The following is an 8,898-nucleotide window of genomic DNA, read 5'->3' on the forward strand; positions in this document are numbered from 1 at the left end:
GAGTCTACAACGTTTATTTTAGGTGTGTGAGCCAAAATGAACTTTTTATTGCTTTAAATGCGTTTTCAGCCTGATTGTGCACTTTAGGTGAAAATGTCAAAATCTTCAAAATGAGCATAAGCACAATGAAATTAATGCTGGAATCATCTTCAGGATGCTAGAATACACTAAAATACAGCAAAAATTTTGAGTCTACAACGTTTATTTTAGGTGTGTGAGCCAAAATGAACTTTTTATTGCTTTAAATGCGTTTTTAGCCTGATTGTGCACTTTAGGTGAAAATGTCAAAATCTTAAGAATGAGCATAAGCACAATGAAATTAATGCTGGAATCATCTTCAGGATGCTAGAATACACTAAATACAGCAAAAATTTTGAGTCTACAACGTTTAGTTTAGGTGTGAGAGCCAAAATTAACTTTTTATTGCTTTAAACGCGTTTTCAGCCTGATTGTGCACTTTAGGTGAAAATGTCAAAATCTTAAAAATGAGCATAAGCACAATGAAATTAATGCTGGAATCATCTTCAGGATGCTAGAATACACTAAATACAGCAAAAATTTTGAGTCTACAACGTTTAGTTTAGGTGTGAGAACCAAAATGAACTTTTTATTGCTTAAAACGCGTTTTCAGCCCCTGATTGTACACGTAAGGTGAAAATGTCAAAATCTTCAAAATGAGCATAAGCACAATGAAATTAATGCTGGAATCATCTTCAGGATGCTAGAATACACTAAAATACAGCAAAAATTTTGAGTCTACAACGTTTATTTTAGGTGTGTGAGCCAAAATGAACTTTTTATTGCTTTAAATGCGTTTTCAGCCTGATTGTGCACTTTAGGTGAAAATGTCAAAATCTTAAAAATGAGCATAAGCACAATGAAATTAATGCTGGAATCATCTTCAGGATGCTAGAATACACTAAATACAGCAAAAATTTTGAGTCTACAACGTTTAGTTTAAGTGTGAGAGCCAAAATGAACTTTTTATTGCTTTAAACGCGTTTTCAGCCCCTGATTGTACACTTAAGGTGAAAATGTCAAAATCTTCAAAATGGGCATAAGCACAATGAAATTAATGCTGGAATCATCTTCAGGATGCTAGAATACACTAAATACAGCAAAAATTTTGAGTCTACAACGTTTAGTTTAGGTGTGAGAGCCAAAATGAACTTTTTATGACTTTGAATGCGTTTTCAGCCTGATTGTGCACTTTAGGTGAAAATGTCAAAATCTTAAAAATGAGCATAAGTACAATGAAATTAATGCTCGAATCAACTTCAGGATGCTAGAATACACTAAATACAGCAAAAATTTTGAGTCTACAACGTTTAGTTTAGGTGTGAGAGCCAAAATGAACTTTTTATGGCTTTAAATGCGTTTTCAGCCTGATTGTGCACTTTAGGTGAAAATGTCAAAATCTTCAAAATGAGCATAAGCACAGTGAAATTAATGCTGGAATCATCTTCAGGATGCTAGAATACACTAAATACAGCAAAAATTTTGAGTCTACAACGTTTAGTTTAGGTGTGAGAGCCAAAATGAACTTTTTATTGCTTTAAACGCGTTTTCAGCCCCTGATTGTACACTTAAGGTGAAAATGTCAAAATCTTCAAAATGGGCATAAGCACAATGAAATTAATGCTGGAATCATCTTCAGGATGCTAGAATACACTAAATACAGCAAAAATTTTGAGTCTACAACGTTTAGTTTAGGTGTGAGAGCCAAAATGAACTTTTTATTGCTTTAAACGCGTTTTCAGCCCCTGATTGTACACTTAAGGTGAAAATGTCAAAATCTTCAAAATGAGCATAAGCACAATGAAATTAATGCTGGAATCATCTTCAGGATGCTAGAATACACTAAATACAGCAAAAATTTTGAGTCTACAACGTTTATTTTAGGTGTGTGAGCCAAAAAGAACTTTGTATTGCTTTAAATGCGTTTTCAGCCTGATTGTGCACTTTAGGTGAAAATGTCAAAATCTTAAAAATGAGCATAAGCATAATGAAATTAATGCTGGAATCATCTTCAGGATGCTAGAATAAACTAAATACAGCAAAAATTTTGAGTCTACAACGTTTAGTTTAGGTGTGAGAGCCAAAATGAACTTTTTATTGCTTTAAACGCGTTTTCAGCCCCTGATTGTACACTTTAGGTGAAAATGTCAAAATCTTAAAAATGAGCATAAGCACAATGAAATTAATGCTGGAATCATCTTCAGGATGCTAGAATACACTAAATACAGCAAAAATTTTGAGTCTACAACGTTTAGTTTAGGTGTGAGAGCCAAAATGAACTTTTTATTGCTTTAAATGCGTTTTCAGCCTTATTGTGCACTTTAGGTGAAAATGTCAAAATCTTAAAAATGAGCATAAGCATAATGAAATTAATGCTGGAATCATCTTCAGGATGCTAGAATAAACTAAATACAGCAAAAATTTTGAGTCTACAACGTTTAGATTAGGTGTGAGAGCCAAAATGAACTTTTTATTGCTTTAAACGCGTTTTCAGCCCCTGATTGTACACTTAAGGTGAAAATGTCAAAATCTTAAAAATGAGCATAAGCACAAAGAAATTAATGCTGGAATCATCTTCAGGATGCTAGAATACACTAAATACAGCAAAAATTTTGAGTCGACAACGTTTAGCTTAGGTGTGAGAGCCAAAATGAACTTTTTATTGCTTTAAACGCGTTTTCAGCCCCTGATTGTACACGTAAGGTGAAAATGTCAAAATCTTCAAAATGAGCATAAGCACAATGAAATTAATGCTGGAATCATCTTCAGGATGCTAGAATACACTAAAATACAGCAAAAATTTTGAGTCTACAACGTTTATTTTAGGTGTGTGAGCCAAAATGAACTTTTTATTGCTTTAAATGCGTTTTTAGCCTGATTGTGCACTTTAGGTGAAAATGTCAAAATCTTATAAATGGGCATAAGCACAATGAAATTAATGCTGGAATCATCTTCAGGATGCTAGAATACACTAAATACAGCAAAAATTTTGAGTCTACAACGTTTAGTTTAGGTGTGAGAGCCAAAATGAACTTTTTATTGCTTTAAAGGCGTTTTCAGCCCCTCATTGTACACTTAAGGTGAAAATGTCAAAATCTTCAAAATGAGCATAAGCACAATGAAATTAATGCTGGAATCATCTTCAGGAGGCTAGAATACACTAAATACACTAAAAATTTTGAGTCTACAACGTTTATTTTAGGTGTGTGAGCCAAAATGAACTTTTTATTGCTTTAAATGCGTTTTCAGCCTGATTGTGCACTTTAGGTGAAAATGTCAAAATCTTCAAAATGAGCATAAGCACAATGAAATTAATGCTGGAATCATCTTCAGGATGCTAGAATACACTAAATACAGCAAAAATTTTGAGTCTACAACGTTTAGTTTAGGTGTGAGAGCCAAAATTAACTTTTTATGGCTTTAAATGCGTTTTCAGCCTGATTGTGCACTTTAGGTGAAAATGTCAAAATCTTCAAAATGAGCATAAGCACAATGAAATTAATGCTGGAATCATCTTCAGGATGCTAGAATACACTAAATACAGCAAAAATTTTGAGTCTACAACGTTTAGTTTAGGTGTGAGAGCCAAAATGAACTTTTTATTGCTTTAAACGCGTTTTTAGCCCCTGATTGTACACTTAAGGTGAAAATGTCAAAATCTTCAAAATGAGCATAAGCACAATGAAATTAATGCTGGAATCATCTTCAGGATGCTAGAATACACTAAAATACAGCAAAAATTTTGAGTCTACAACGTTTATTTTAGGTGTGTGAGCCAAAATGAACTTTTTATTGCTTTAAATGCGTTTTCAGCCTGATTGTGCACTTTAGGTGAAAATGTCAAAATCTTAAAAATGAGCATAAGCACAATGAAATTAATGCTGGAATCATCTTCAGGATGCTAGAATACACTAAATACAGCAAAAAATTTGAGTCTACAACGTTTAGTTTAAGTGTGAGAGCCAAAATGAACTTTTTATTGCTTTAAACGCGTTTTCAGCCCCTGATTGTACACTTAAGGTGAAAATGTCAAAATCTTCAAAATGGGCATAAGCACAATGAAATTAATGCTGGAATCATCTTCAGGATGCTAGAATACACTAAATACAGCAAAAATTTTGAGTCTACAACGTTTAGTTTAGGTGTGAGAGCCAAAATGAACTTTTTATGACTTTGAATGCGTTTTCAGCCTGATTGTGCACTTTAGGTGAAAATGTCAAAATCTTAAAAATGAGCATAAGTACAATGAAATTAATGCTCGAATCAACTTCAGGATGCTAGAATACACTAAATACAGCAAAAATTTTGAGTCTACAACGTTTAGTTTAGGTGTGAGAGCCAAAATGAACTTTTTATGGCTTTAAATGCGTTTTCAGCCTGATTGTGCACTTTAGGTGAAAATGTCAAAATCTTCAAAATGAGCATAAGCACAGTGAAATTAATGCTGGAATCATCTTCAGGATGCTAGAATACACTAAATACAGCAAAAATTTTGAGTCTACAACGTTTAGTTTAGGTGTGAGAGCCAAAATGAACTTTTTATTGCTTTAAACGCGTTTTCAGCCCCTGATTGTACACTTAAGGTGAAAATGTCAAAATCTTCAAAATGGGCATAAGCACAATGAAATTAATGCTGGAATCATCTTCAGGATGCTAGAATACACTAAATACAGCAAAAATTTTGAGTCTACAACGTTTAGTTTAGGTGTGAGAGCCAAAATGAACTTTTTATTGCTTTAAACGCGTTTTCAGCCCCTGATTGTACACTTAAGGTGAAAATGTCAAAATCTTCAAAATGAGCATAAGCACAATGAAATTAATGCTGGAATCATCTTCAGGATGCTAGAATACACTAAATACAGCAAAAATTTTGAGTCTACAACGTTTATTTTAGGTGTGTGAGCCAAAAAGAACTTTGTATTGCTTTAAATGCGTTTTCAGCCTGATTGTGCACTTTAGGTGAAAATGTCAAAATCTTAAAAATGAGCATAAGCATAATGAAATTAATGCTGGAATCATCTTCAGGATGCTAGAATAAACTAAATACAGCAAAAATTTTGAGTCTACAACGTTTAGTTTAGGTGTGAGAGCCAAAATGAACTTTTTATTGCTTTAAACGCGTTTTCAGCCCCTGATTGTACACTTTAGGTGAAAATGTCAAAATCTTAAAAATGAGCATAAGCACAATGAAATTAATGCTGGAATCATCTTCAGGATGCTAGAATACACTAAATACAGCAAAAATTTTGAGTCTACAACGTTTAGTTTAGGTGTGAGAGCCAAAATGAACTTTTTATTGCTTTAAATGCGTTTTCAGCCTTATTGTGCACTTTAGGTGAAAATGTCAAAATCTTAAAAATGAGCATAAGCATAATGAAATTAATGCTGGAATCATCTTCAGGATGCTAGAATAAACTAAATACAGCAAAAATTTTGAGTCTACAACGTTTAGATTAGGTGTGAGAGCCAAAATGAACTTTTTATTGCTTTAAACGCGTTTTCAGCCCCTGATTGTACACTTAAGGTGAAAATGTCAAAATCTTAAAAATGAGCATAAGCACAAAGAAATTAATGCTGGAATCATCTTCAGGATGCTAGAATACACTAAATACAGCAAAAATTTTGAGTCGACAACGTTTAGCTTAGGTGTGAGAGCCAAAATGAACTTTTTATTGCTTTAAACGCGTTTTCAGCCCCTGATTGTACACGTAAGGTGAAAATGTCAAAATCTTCAAAATGAGCATAAGCACAATGAAATTAATGCTGGAATCATCTTCAGGATGCTAGAATACACTAAAATACAGCAAAAATTTTGAGTCTACAACGTTTATTTTAGGTGTGTGAGCCAAAATGAACTTTTTATTGCTTTAAATGCGTTTTTAGCCTGATTGTGCACTTTAGGTGAAAATGTCAAAATCTTATAAATGGGCATAAGCACAATGAAATTAATGCTGGAATCATCTTCAGGATGCTAGAATACACTAAATACAGCAAAAATTTTGAGTCTACAACGTTTAGTTTAGGTGTGAGAGCCAAAATGAACTTTTTATTGCTTTAAAGGCGTTTTCAGCCCCTCATTGTACACTTAAGGTGAAAATGTCAAAATCTTCAAAATGAGCATAAGCACAATGAAATTAATGCTGGAATCATCTTCAGGAGGCTAGAATACACTAAATACACTAAAAATTTTGAGTCTACAACGTTTATTTTAGGTGTGTGAGCCAAAATGAACTTTTTATTGCTTTAAATGCGTTTTCAGCCTGATTGTGCACTTTAGGTGAAAATGTCAAAATCTTCAAAATGAGCATAAGCACAATGAAATTAATGCTGGAATCATCTTCAGGATGCTAGAATACACTAAATACAGCAAAAATTTTGAGTCTACAACGTTTAGTTTAGGTGTGAGAGCCAAAATTAACTTTTTATGGCTTTAAATGCGTTTTCAGCCTGATTGTGCACTTTAGGTGAAAATGTCAAAATCTTCAAAATGAGCATAAGCACAATGAAATTAATGCTGGAATCATCTTCAGGATGCTAGAATACACTAAATACAGCAAAAATTTTGAGTCTACAACGTTTAGTTTAGGTGTGAGAGCCAAAATGAACTTTTTATTGCTTTAAACGCGTTTTTAGCCCCTGATTGTGCACTTTAGGTGAAAATGTCAAAATCTTAAAAATGAGCATAAGCACAATGAAATTAATGCTGGAATCATCTTCAGGATGCTAGAATACACTAAATACAGCAAAAATTTTGAGTCTACAACGTTTAGTTTAAGTGTGAGAGCCAAAATGAACTTTTTATTGCTTTAAACGCGTTTTCAGCCCCTGATTGTACACTTAAGGTGAAAATGTCAAAATCTTCAAAATGGGCATAAGCACAATGAAATTAATGCTGGAATCATCTTCAGGATGCTAGAATACACTAAATACAGCAAAAATTTTGAGTCTACAACGTTTAGTTTAGGTGTGAGAGCCAAAATGAACTTTTTATGACTTTGAATGCGTTTTCAGCCTGATTGTGCACTTTAGGTGAAAATGTCAAAATCTTAAAAATGAGCATAAGTACAATGAAATTAATGCTCGAATCAACTTCAGGATGCTAGAATACACTAAATACAGCAAAAATTTTGAGTCTACAACGTTTAGTTTAGGTGTGAGAGCCAAAATGAACTTTTTATGGCTTTAAATGCGTTTTCAGCCTGATTGTGCACTTTAGGTGAAAATGTCAAAATCTTCAAAATGAGCATAAGCACAGTGAAATTAATGCTGGAATCATCTTCAGGATGCTAGAATACACTAAATACAGCAAAAATTTTGAGTCTACAACGTTTAGTTTAGGTGTGAGAGCCAAAATGAACTTTTTATTGCTTTAAACGCGTTTTCAGCCCCTGATTGTACACTTAAGGTGAAAATGTCAAAATCTTCAAAATGGGCATAAGCACAATGAAATTAATGCTGGAATCATCTTCAGGATGCTAGAATACACTAAATACAGCAAAAATTTTGAGTCTACAACGTTTAGTTTAGGTGTGAGAGCCAAAATGAACTTTTTATTGCTTTAAACGCGTTTTCAGCCCCTGATTGTACACTTAAGGTGAAAATGTCAAAATCTTCAAAATGAGCATAAGCACAATGAAATTAATGCTGGAATCATCTTCAGGATGCTAGAATACACTAAATACAGCAAAAATTTTGAGTCTACAACGTTTATTTTAGGTGTGTGAGCCAAAAAGAACTTTGTATTGCTTTAAATGCGTTTTCAGCCTGATTGTGCACTTTAGGTGAAAATGTCAAAATCTTAAAAATGAGCATAAGCATAATGAAATTAATGCTGGAATCATCTTCAGGATGCTAGAATAAACTAAATACAGCAAAAATTTTGAGTCTACAACGTTTAGTTTAGGTGTGAGAGCCAAAATGAACTTTTTATTGCTTTAAACGCGTTTTCAGCCCCTGATTGTACACTTTAGGTGAAAATGTCAAAATCTTAAAAATGAGCATAAGCACAATGAAATTAATGCTGGAATCATCTTCAGGATGCTAGAATACACTAAATACAGCAAAAATTTTGAGTCTACAACGTTTAGTTTAGGTGTGAGAGCCAAAATGAACTTTTTATTGCTTTAAATGCGTTTTCAGCCTTATTGTGCACTTTAGGTGAAAATGTCAAAATCTTAAAAATGAGCATAAGCATAATGAAATTAATGCTGGAATCATCTTCAGGATGCTAGAATACACTAAATACAGCAAAAATTTTGAGTCTACAACGTTTAGTTTAGGTGTGAGAGCCAAAATTAACTTTTTATGGCTTTAAATGCGTTTTCAGCCTGATTGTGCACTTTAGGTGAAAATGTCAAAATCTTCAAAATGAGCATAAGCACAATGAAATTAATGCTGGAATCATCTTCAGGATGCTAGAATACACTAAATACAGCAAAAATTTTGAGTCTACAACGTTTAGTTTAGGTGTGAGAGCCAAAATGAACTTTTTATTGCTTTAAACGCGTTTTTAGCCCCTGATTGTACACTTAAGGTGAAAATGTCAAAATCTTCAAAATGAGCATAAGCACAATGAAATTAATGCTGGAATCATCTTCAGGAGGCTAGAATACACTAAATACACTAAAAATTTTGAGTCTACAACGTTTATTTTAGGTGTGTGAGCCAAAATGAACTTTTTATTGCTTTAAATGCGTTTTCAGCCTGATTGTGCACTTTAGGTGAAAATGTCAAAATCTTCAAAATGAGCATAAGCACAATGAAATTAATGCTGGAATCATCTTCAGGATGCTAGAATACACTAAAATACAGCAAAAATTTTGAGTCTACAACGTTTATTTTAGGTGTGTGAGCCAAAATGAACTTTTTATTGCTTTAAAT

Source organism: Vanacampus margaritifer, unplaced genomic scaffold, assembly GCF_051991255.1.
Source record: "Vanacampus margaritifer isolate UIUO_Vmar unplaced genomic scaffold, RoL_Vmar_1.0 HiC_scaffold_21, whole genome shotgun sequence".
Taxonomy (NCBI): domain Eukaryota; kingdom Metazoa; phylum Chordata; class Actinopteri; order Syngnathiformes; family Syngnathidae; genus Vanacampus; species Vanacampus margaritifer.